Source organism: Chenopodium quinoa, unplaced genomic scaffold (assembly GCF_001683475.1).
Source record: "Chenopodium quinoa cultivar QQ74 unplaced genomic scaffold, ASM168347v1, whole genome shotgun sequence".
Taxonomy (NCBI): domain Eukaryota; kingdom Viridiplantae; phylum Streptophyta; class Magnoliopsida; order Caryophyllales; family Amaranthaceae; genus Chenopodium; species Chenopodium quinoa.
In genome coordinates this window covers 577,213-587,924 of record NW_018742372.1, presented here as the reverse complement: position 1 = coordinate 587,924, position 10,712 = coordinate 577,213, and positions in this window count along the sequence as shown.

Here is a 10,712-nt window from a genome sequence, read left to right as displayed (position 1 = left end):
CACTTCCAAACTCACATAATCACCAATAGGTTGAGTTTCACCCAACCCCTAGCCAAGAGGACTACTCACAATTCATTGTGAGTACATGCAAATTCCAAGTTTGGATTATAAGCAATTCTAAGATTTGGAAAAACAAGTGATTATCTATGGACAAAGCTAACATGCAACAACAATATATCAAGATTGAGAGAAAATCAAGTGGCTTACAAAACAAAAAAATAAAATAAGAAAATAATGAAGGACAAATGAAAGAAGTTACTATTGAAGCTTCAAAAATGTTGAATAATTGCTGAAATTCTTGAGATAAATCTTGAAATTTGCTTCTACAATGATTAGATTTGAGAGTTTCTAAAACTAAATCAACTTATTTAATGAAGTTGCTAACTAAGAGAGAGTATCATTTTTGCTGAAAACTATTCTACTGTTTTTCTTCTCTCTCCCCGAAAAACGATCTCAAAAGGACCTTAAATAGTCCGTACAAAATTGGCTGAGATCGGGAAAAAGTCCGACCGAACTCTGGGTAGGTTCGGTCGGACTCAGGGTAGGTTCGGTCGAACTCTGTGTAGGTTCGGTCGAACCTCCCTGATCCTTATTTGGTCGAACTTTTGAGGTTCGACCTCTCCTGCAAAATTGCTGAAAACTGGTTTGACACTGCCTTCACTGCACCCAGGAGGTTCGGTCAAACTTTTCAAAAGTTTGACCACACCTAGGTTCGACCGAACCTTTCAGAGGTTCGGCCACACCTCCTCTTGCACTTCCTTTTCTTGCTTCCTCTCCTTCCCTTTTGCTCCTCTTGCCTTTGTCCATGGCTTCCATACTTGGCCAAGGGGCCTCCCACCGTGCATAGGACCGTCATGGAACCTGTAGAAGATACCAAAGTTCACGAGAGCATTGTGATGATAAAATAATGCATAAAGATTATCAAAATAAGCGCAAATAAGCATTACTTTTCATCAATACATAAACAAGCCATAAGAGGATAAATGAGGTGGAAAAAACTAAGAAAAATAAGAGGAAAAAGACTTAAATGCTACCCCTAAGAGTGACATAAATGTCACTCATCAAACTCCCCCACGCTAAGCCTTTGCTCGCCCTCGAGCAAAGCAAAGGAAAATTAACAAGGGAGAAAGAATTAGTTATTCAAACATGCAAGGAACAAAAGAAAAACCGAAATTGCTTTTAGCAAAAGCAACAAGCCATTTAAACCCCAAGGTCGCCGATGAGGACGAGTTGTGATCTCGTGAGGGTTTCCAAAGAGCATACCCCACAACTCTTACAAAATTGTGTTCAAGACAAACCAAAAACAAGGGAAAGAGAAACAACAAATCCAACACAAATCATAGCCAAGTCGAGCTTTTGGAGATAACAAACATGAATGAGTGTCAAACTTTCTGAGTAGTAGAAGTGAGCATGCAAGGGGATGCCGAAAGTTGATTGAAGGATAAGTCATGCTAAGCATAGAGAACTCAAACATGCACCACTCCCCCCGCATTCCATACAATCTTACCGCGTTCCCTCATCTAGATTCAAATCCGCCCTTGGAGATAGCATCAAGTGACTCCTCGAAGGAGCCGGAACAAAGATAAAACACTGCAAAATAGAGGAACCCGACATCTCACCAAGTCATGCCTTCTCCATATGCTTGAGTTCCAGCTCCCTCCACCGACTAGTGACTCAACCAACCTAGGTCAACAGGGCATTGAAAGGGTTGTAACGTTGACTAGGGGGTAAGGGTGTGGAGGAATTTGGAAATTGGTGCTTAGCCTAACCGTGAAGCAAAGGGTGATCAAGCCTCTTTTTCAAAATCAATCATCAACCAATTTTCAAACTACGTTGCCACAATCTTGAACTATAATGCCAAACACTTTTGAGCTTTCGCTTTCCTCTTACATCTTCATTCATCAACTCTTCGTTTGTCACATTCTCTCTGTTTTTTTTATTTTTATTTTTTTTATTTGTATTTTTTCTTTTATTTTATTTATTTTTTTTTCTTTCTCTCTTTTTTTTTTTTTTTTTTGGAAAATCCAAAAGTTCGCTTGTTTATTTTTTTTTTTTGCTGAAAACTATTCTACTGTTTTTCTTCTCTCTCTTAGTTAGCAACTTCATTAAATTAGTTGATTTAGTTTTAGAAACTCTCAAATATAATCATTGTAGAAGCAAATTTCAAGATTTATCTCAAGAATTTCAGCAATTATCCAACATTTTTGAAGCTTCAATAGTAACTTCTTTCATTTGTCCTTCATTATTTTCTGATTTTATTTTTTGTTTTGTAAGCCACTTGATTTTCTCTCAATCTTGATATATTGTTGTTGCATGTTAGCTTTGTCCATAGATAATCACTTGTTTTTCCAAATCTTAGAGTCGCTTATAATCCAAACTTGGAATTTGCATGTACTCACAATGAATTGTGAGTAGTCCTCTTGGCTAGGGGTTGGGTGAAACTCAACCTATTGGTGATTATGTGAGTTTGGGAGTGATTTTGATGATGGATTGCGACTAAACTTGATTATATGGGATTGCTTGTTAGTTCTTCATGATAGGAGTAATTAACCTAGATTATTGAACTTGATGGCATGAAATGTTTGGTTCGACATGGAAATGTGAGTTGAATGTTTCATTACGTATTGCAATATGATTATGTATCTTTTGTTGCTAAGTTAATGAGGGATCTAAGCTTAGTAATCTGAGTTGTTTTCATATCGTTTGATGTTGATCTTACATGTGGTCTTTGCTATTCCATTACCCTCATTCCTCCCTATTTGCCTAATTGCTATTGGTTGAGTGAATCCCATTCCCCTAGTGTTTTAATCCCTTGAATTCAACCTTTAGTTGTAGTTTGTTAGTTAATCACCACTTATACCTTGATTTCGATTTAGCTTGAGCATTAAGATTATTTAGCATTTGATTCCCGTTCTCCGTGGACCGAACCTTTGCTTGCCATTGTACTTGTTTGAGTGAGGTGTTTGTTATAAATGTGTTTGAATGAGCCTAAATTGTGCGACCGATTTAGCGCTCGTCAAAACGGCGTCGTTTTGACGAGCGCTAAATCGGTCGCACAATTTAGGCTCATTCAAACACATTTATAACAAACACCTCACTCAAACAAGTACAATGGCAAGCAAAGGTTCGGTCCACGGAGAACGGGAATCAAATGCTAAATAATCTTAATGCTCAAGCTAAATCGAAATCAAGGTATAAGTGGTGATTAACTAACAAACTACAACTAAAGGTTGAATTCACAGGATTAAAACACTAGGGGAATGGGATTCACTGAACCAATAACAATTAGGAAAATAGGGAGGAATGAGGGTAATGGAATAGCAAAGACCACATGTAAGATCAACATCAAACGATATGAAAACAACTCAGATTACTAAGCTTAGATCCCTCATTAACTTAGCAACAAAAGATACATAATCATATTGCAATACGTAATGAAACATTCAACTCACATTTCCATGTCGAACCAAACATTTCATGCCATCAAGTTCAATAATCTAGGTTAATTACTCCTATCATGAAGAACTAACAAGCAATCCCATATAATCAAGTTTAGTCGCAATCCATCATCAAAATCACTTCCAGACTCACATAATCACCAATAGGTTGAGTTTCACCCAACCCCTAGCCAAGAGGACTACTCACAATTCATTGTGAGTACATGCAAATTCCAAGTTTGGATTATAAGCGATTCTAAGATTTGGAAAAACAAGTAATTATCTATGGACAATGCTAACATGCAACAACAATATATCAAGATTGAGAGAAAATCAAGTGGCTTACAAAACAAAAAAATAAAATCAGAAAATAATGAAGGACAAATGAAAGAAGTTACTATTGAAGCTTCAAAAATGTTGAATAATTGCTGAAATTCTTGAGATAAATCTTGAAATTTGCTTCTACAATGATTAGATTTGAGAGTTTCTAAAACTAAATCAACTAATTTAATGAAGTTGCTAACTAAGAGAGAGTATCTTTTTTTGCTGAAAACTATTCTACTGTTTTTCTTCTCTATCCCCAAAAAACGATCTCAAAAGGACCTTAAATAGTCCGTACAAAATTGGCTGAGATCGGGAAAAGGTCCGACCGAACTCTGGGTAGGTTCGGTCGGACTCAGGGTAGGTTCGGTCGAACTCTGAAGTTCGGCCGCTCTAGTTCTGGAAATCAAATTAGGCTGAATTCTGGCAGTTTCTGGAAAATCCAAAAGTTCGACCGCATTTTGATGGGCGTTAGAACGGTCGCACATTCCACACTCAATCAAATAAATTTATAAATCCTAAAACTAACCCCTAATTAAGTCTAGTGGTAAGTTCGGAGTCGAACCACAAGGAACGGTAATGCTAGATTGTTCTTAATCTAATGCCTAAGCTATGTCGAAGTCGATTTACGGATAAAGGACACTACAACTACACTAAAACACATATAAAGAACAAGGTATGATAAAGTCTACTAGGGGAAAAGATCCACTTAGAACAATTAATAAGCTAATGAGAATCCATTTGATAATAAATCATGCAAAGAAAGAATTATAATGAGAATTAACTACACTCAAAAGTAATCTCTCAAATTCCTAGCCTAGATCCCTCATTGACTAGGTGCATAGAAGAAAATTACCCAAAATGCAATCAAATATATCAATTCTAATTCACAATCCCTTGTCAAACTAAAACCAATATGCAATTAAGTGTGCTATCATGGGAGATCAATCCAATCTAAAACAAACAACATGCCAACATCAATTCAATCAATTTAATCACACAATTATCATCAAATTTATCTCAAATAACTCAAATAATCATTACAAAGCCTCACTCAACACCTAGTAGAAGGGAAACTACTCAAGCATAATGAAAGCAACTAAATAAAGCAATATGAGAAGAGAAAGTAAGAAATGCTCATTGATATAAGGTGGAGATCTTCAAATTCCTCATTTGATTATCCAAAATCCATGAAAACCATTGTGCTCCTCACTTTCTCTCTCTAAAATTTTGAGAGTTTCTCTCTCTAAAACCTAAAACTAACCTAAAATATATTCTAAACTGAAAAAATCTTTTTCTTTAATGAGCAAAAAAAACTATTTATACCCCTTACAAAATTGCTTAGGGAGCTCCGTAAAAAGTGAGCTGAAACGGGAAAAGGTCCGACCGAACTCTGGGTAGGTTCGGTCGGATTCAGGGTAGGTTCGGTGGAACCTCCCTGATCCTTGTTTGGTCGAACTTTCCTGGTTCGACCCCTCCTATAAACATGCTGAAAACTTGGTTGAAACTGCCTTGGAGGTTCGGTCGAACTTTTCAAAATTTTGACCACACCTTGGTTCGACCGGACCTCTTAGAGGTTCGGCTACTCCTCCTCTTGAACTTCCTCTTCTTGCTTCCTCTCCTTCCCTTTTGCTCCTCTTGTCTTTGTCCATGCCTCCATACTTGGCCAAGGGGCCTCCTACCGTGCTTAGGACCGTCATGGAACCTGCAAAAGATAGCAAAGATCACGAGAGCATGGGGATGATAAAATTATGCATAAATATTATCAAAACAAGCGCAAATAAGCATACTTTTCATCCATAAAAAAAAGGAAGCCATAAGAGGAGAAAAGAGGTAGAAAAACCTAAGAAAAACAGGAGAAAAGAGACCAATACACTACCCCTAAGGGTAACATAAATGTCACTCATCAAACACCCCCAAGCTTAACTTTTGCTCATCCTCGAGCAAAACAAAACAAACACAACGGAAAACGATGTATATTTTTTTTTTTAAAAAAAACAATAAAATAAAATAAAACTAGAAGAGAAAGAATATACACTAACTCACTTTCGTAGGAATCACGAATGCATTTAGCGCATGCATCAAGCACTTTAAACCCCATAGATCGCTCTAGAGGACGAGTATGCTCTCGTAAGGGTATCCTAAGAGTTTAACCCATAACTCTTGACAAAAATCAAGGCAAAGCAATAAACAAATAGATAAAATAAATTGAAGTAAAAGAGAGGTTACAAGCGTTCTTAAGTGGATTTTTACAATGGAACAAGCACTAAAGAATGTCAATCTTTCTAAAAAAAAAAATAAAGGTATGCACGTTCTAAGATGTCCAAGGTTGATTGAAACATAGCATATTCTAAGCATAGAGAACTAACGGAAACATATTCCACCTTTTGTTCCAACTAATCAAACCACAACCTCTCTACAAGTTTCAAATCCACTTTCAAGTTAGCTTCTCATGATTCCACGAAGGAACCGGAAAATAAGTAAGAAATTCAAAACATGAGAAGGTTACCCAACATCTTGGCTATGCAAACTCGCTCTATAGGCTTGATTCCTATTTCCTGCCACCACTAAATGACTTAACCCTCTAGGATCAAAAGGACTTTCAAGGTTGTAATACACAGGCTAGGAGAGTAAAGGTGTGGAAAACTTTTGAAATTGGTGGTAAACCTACATGTGAAGCTCGGGTGGAACTTTTTCCACAAGATCCAAACGAATCCAAAACAAAAGTACCAACTATGCTCATAAAATAAATTTCCCCCAAGCTTATTTAAAACAAACTAACAAAAATAGGGAGAAAAAAAAACTATAACAAAATCATTTTGTGCTTTTCATTCTTCTTTTACCTTTTTTTTTTCGACATTTTTTTTTCATTTAAAAGTCCTTGCCTCTTTAACTTTGGACGACTTTTTCTCAAAATGCATTTGCTTTTATGCACAAACTTATATACAACACATACTTGCTTTGCAAATAAACTCATAATTCTAAACTTGCACCATAAACAATAAAACAAGCTCGAAAACTAAATTGCTTCACAAAACTAAAGGTAGAAAGTGAAACCAAGGCTTCAAGGCTTGTATTGTGGCTAGAGAAAAGAAGGTATATGGCTCAAAAGGGCTAGCAAGAGGGGCAAATATAAACTAAACTCAAAAAAAGAAAATCTATCCTATAAAAAGAGAAATTCCTTTGTCATCCCCTAAAGTGGCACGGTCGCGATCTTGGGAGCTAAAAGTCAAGTTCTAGATACGAGAATGCAATAGCCAAGGATCCAAATATGCCGCTCAACAAAGTATGATGAAGGCTTGAACAATTTACCTCACTAGGGATAGCAATAACTAACTCTTGATTTCATATCCACCATAGAGAGCAACTCCATCTTACCACAAGCAAGTGAACTAGGGCTTCATGGTCTCAAAGTTCTTAACAACTACCTTAGCATATCATATCCTAGAGTCAACCTAACACATTCTCAAACCGTGCATACCTTTATAATTTAGGAATAAAGACATTCAAGAATACAAGTCCAAGCGTATTATGTCAAAAGTAAGAAAAAAACAAAACACATTGCAAATTTGCCTTGATAGAAACAAAATCTTTTTGGAATTTTCAAAATAAAGAAAATGGAAATGCATATACAAATGTGCATGGCATATATGAATCAAAATTCCACCAAACATGATAGAATACCCTCCCCCAAGCTTGAATGAGGCAACATGCTCAAACTTTAAACCAAAGAATCCATGGGAGGAGAAAAGAAAGAAAGTCATCCAACCAACCAACATATGTCTAACAAGTCACAAATCATTAGAGGAAGAGCAAGGAAGGATATTACCGGATATTAGGTGGGTGTAGTACCCGCAAATGACCCAATTAAACCTTCTTGAAGCCGACTACCTCTAAAATTGAATCTTGTTTTCCATGTGCTAGCAAAAGTGGAGTCAAACTTCCTTGATTCTTGATCCAAACCAATGCATAAGAGTATATTAAGTTATGTACCTAGCACCAAGCACACAAACATTTCCATGAGGCCGAAAACTATTCTAAAAATAAAAAAAATGAAAGCAATAAACACGGGTTACTTCCCGAGAAAGGCTTGCTTAAGGTCCAAGCTTGACCGCTCTAGTAAATAATATTGCAAGGATCGTAAGAGCTTATTAAATGCACTACTACACATTTCATAAGAAAGAAGGTAGGAAAATGACGGGAAGATAACGTGCAACAAGGATAGTGCACGCAAATGAGGAGAGAGATGCCAAGAAAAAGAAGAAGAAGAATCAAAAGAAAATTCAACAAAAGAAGAAGAAGAAGAAGAAAAAGAAAAGGAAGGCAAACTCTCCTTAAAATGTTTTTTGGTGGCAAAATCACCCTTTTCCTCAATAATCGATGAGTGGGGAGCTTGAAGATCACAAATAGAAAGAGGGTCCCCAATAGGCTCTTTGAGAAAAGAAGGGAGTGACATGGGATAGGAGGGAACATGATCAAATTTTCTTGAAAATGGAATATGATGACGTGGGGGGATAGGAGAAATGGTCTCACAAATGATCTCATTTTCACCACCTTGCCTCTCATCACTTATAAGGGAATGAAAATTAATCATTGAATTCTCAAAAGAAGAACACTCGTGATCTACATCTCCCTCAAACAACCAATCTCCAAGAGAAACAACCTCATCTTCCAATTCCCTATCACGACGATAAACAACATTTCCCTTAGAAATCTGAAAGCCTAAGATCTCAAAACCATGCATGAATGGATGCAAATTCATCTCAAATTCATCTCTTTCCAATGAAGCATTCTCAATGAACTCACTCTAAATGTCATTATTTTTCATTTGAACCTCACAAAATAAATGGGACATAATCTCAAATGAGTCCAAATACTCATGAATAGAGGAATCACAAACATGCACTTGGTCAAAATAAGAAAGAGGGTTTTGATTCATAAAATCATCATTTAATTCACTCTCAACTCTCTTTCCTTCACTCAAAAGCTCATTGTTGTCTTCCTCACAATCATTTGATTGCACAAAAACATCATCATCATCATCTTCAATACACACATGGGATTTGAAAGATTCAAGATCATGCAACAAAGATGACAATTGGATTTCTAGCTTTTCCTTTCTCCTTATTACCTCCTCAATACGCTCTTCACTCCTATTCATCATCATCTCCAATTGACTTCTCATAGAATTTAAAAACAACTCCTTACTTGGCCCAAAAGTAGAATCAAGCTCAACACACCTAATAAGGGATTCTAAATAATTAATCGGACACTCACAGGATGAAGAAAATTGAGGGTTAACAAGGGGAGAAGGATCACAACCAAGATTGTAAGCATCAACTTTAGAAGGATGAGTATAATCATCATCACGGGAAGAGGGGGCACAATCAAGCATATAAGATTCATTATTGGGAGAAAAAGGTACATCACAAGAAGGCATGCTAAATAATGAAGAATAATGAAACACACCATGCTCATCAACATTGGAATGCACCTCATCATCATGAACAATAGGGGAAATAGAGTTGAAATCATTTGTTCTAGGTTCACTAATGAGATCATGTGACAAATCATGGGAATGCATGCTAACATTAGAAGAATCGACACATTGCACATCAATATTAGAAACATGATTACCCTTATTGTAAACATCCCTAGCAAACCATACATAAAAATCCCAAGCATCATCAGTTGATAATGCTTTAAATTCACCATTATACATGCTTTCAACAATATCCCTAGTTTGCTTATTCAAACCAAAATAACAAATCTCAGAAGCCTCCCAAAGACTATAACAATTACAATCTACAAGTCCCTCAAGTCTATTGAAATAATCACAAAAAGGCTCATTATCATATTGAGGAAATGAGAAACATGCCATTTTTTTAATTTTTTTTAACAAAAACAATCAAACAAACAAAAAATAAATAAACAAATAAAAAAAAGTATACACAAAGACCTAGACTCAAGCAATAAAAAACAATCAAGCATTGACTTCGATCCCCGGCAACGGCGCCATTTTGACGGGCGTTAGAACGGTCGCACATTCCACACTCAATCAAATAAATATATAAATCCTAAAACTAACCCCTAAACAAGTCTAGTGGTAAGTTCAGAGTCCAACCACAAGGAACGGTAATGCTAGATTGTTCTAAATCTAATGCCTAAGCTATGCCGAAGTCAATTTACGGATAAAGGACACTACAACTACACTAAAACACATATAAAGAACAAGGTATGATAAAGTCTACTAGGGGAAAAGATCCACTTAGAACAATTAATAAGCTAATGAGAATCCGTTTGATAATCAATCATGCAAAGAAAGAATTATAATGAGAATTAACTACACTCAAAAGTAATCTCTCAAATTCCTAGCCTAGGTCCCTCATTGACTAGGTGCATAGAAGAAAATTACCCAAAAAGCAATCAAATATATCAATTCTAATTCACAATCCCTTGTCAAACTAAAACCAATATGCAATTAAGTGTACTATCATGGGAGATCAATCCAATATAAAACAAACAACATGCCAACATCAATTCAATCAATTTAATCACACAATTATCATCAAATTTATCTCAAATAACTCAAATAATCATTACAAAGCCTCACTCAACACCTAGTAGAAGGGAAACTACTCAAGCATAATGAAAGCAACTAAATAAAGCAATAAGAGAAGAGAAAGTAAGAAATGCTCATTGATATAAGGTGGAGATCTTCAAATTCCTCATTTGATTATCCAAAATCCATGAAAACCATTGTGCTCCTCACTTTCTCTCTCTAAAATTTTGAGAGTTTCTCTCTCTAAAACCTAAAACTAACCTAAAATCTATTCTTAACTGAAAAAATCTTTTTCTTTAATGAGCAAAAAAAACTATTTATACCCCTTACAAAATTGCTTAGGAAGCTCTGCAAAAAGTCAGCTGAAACGGAAAAAGGTCCGACCGAACTCT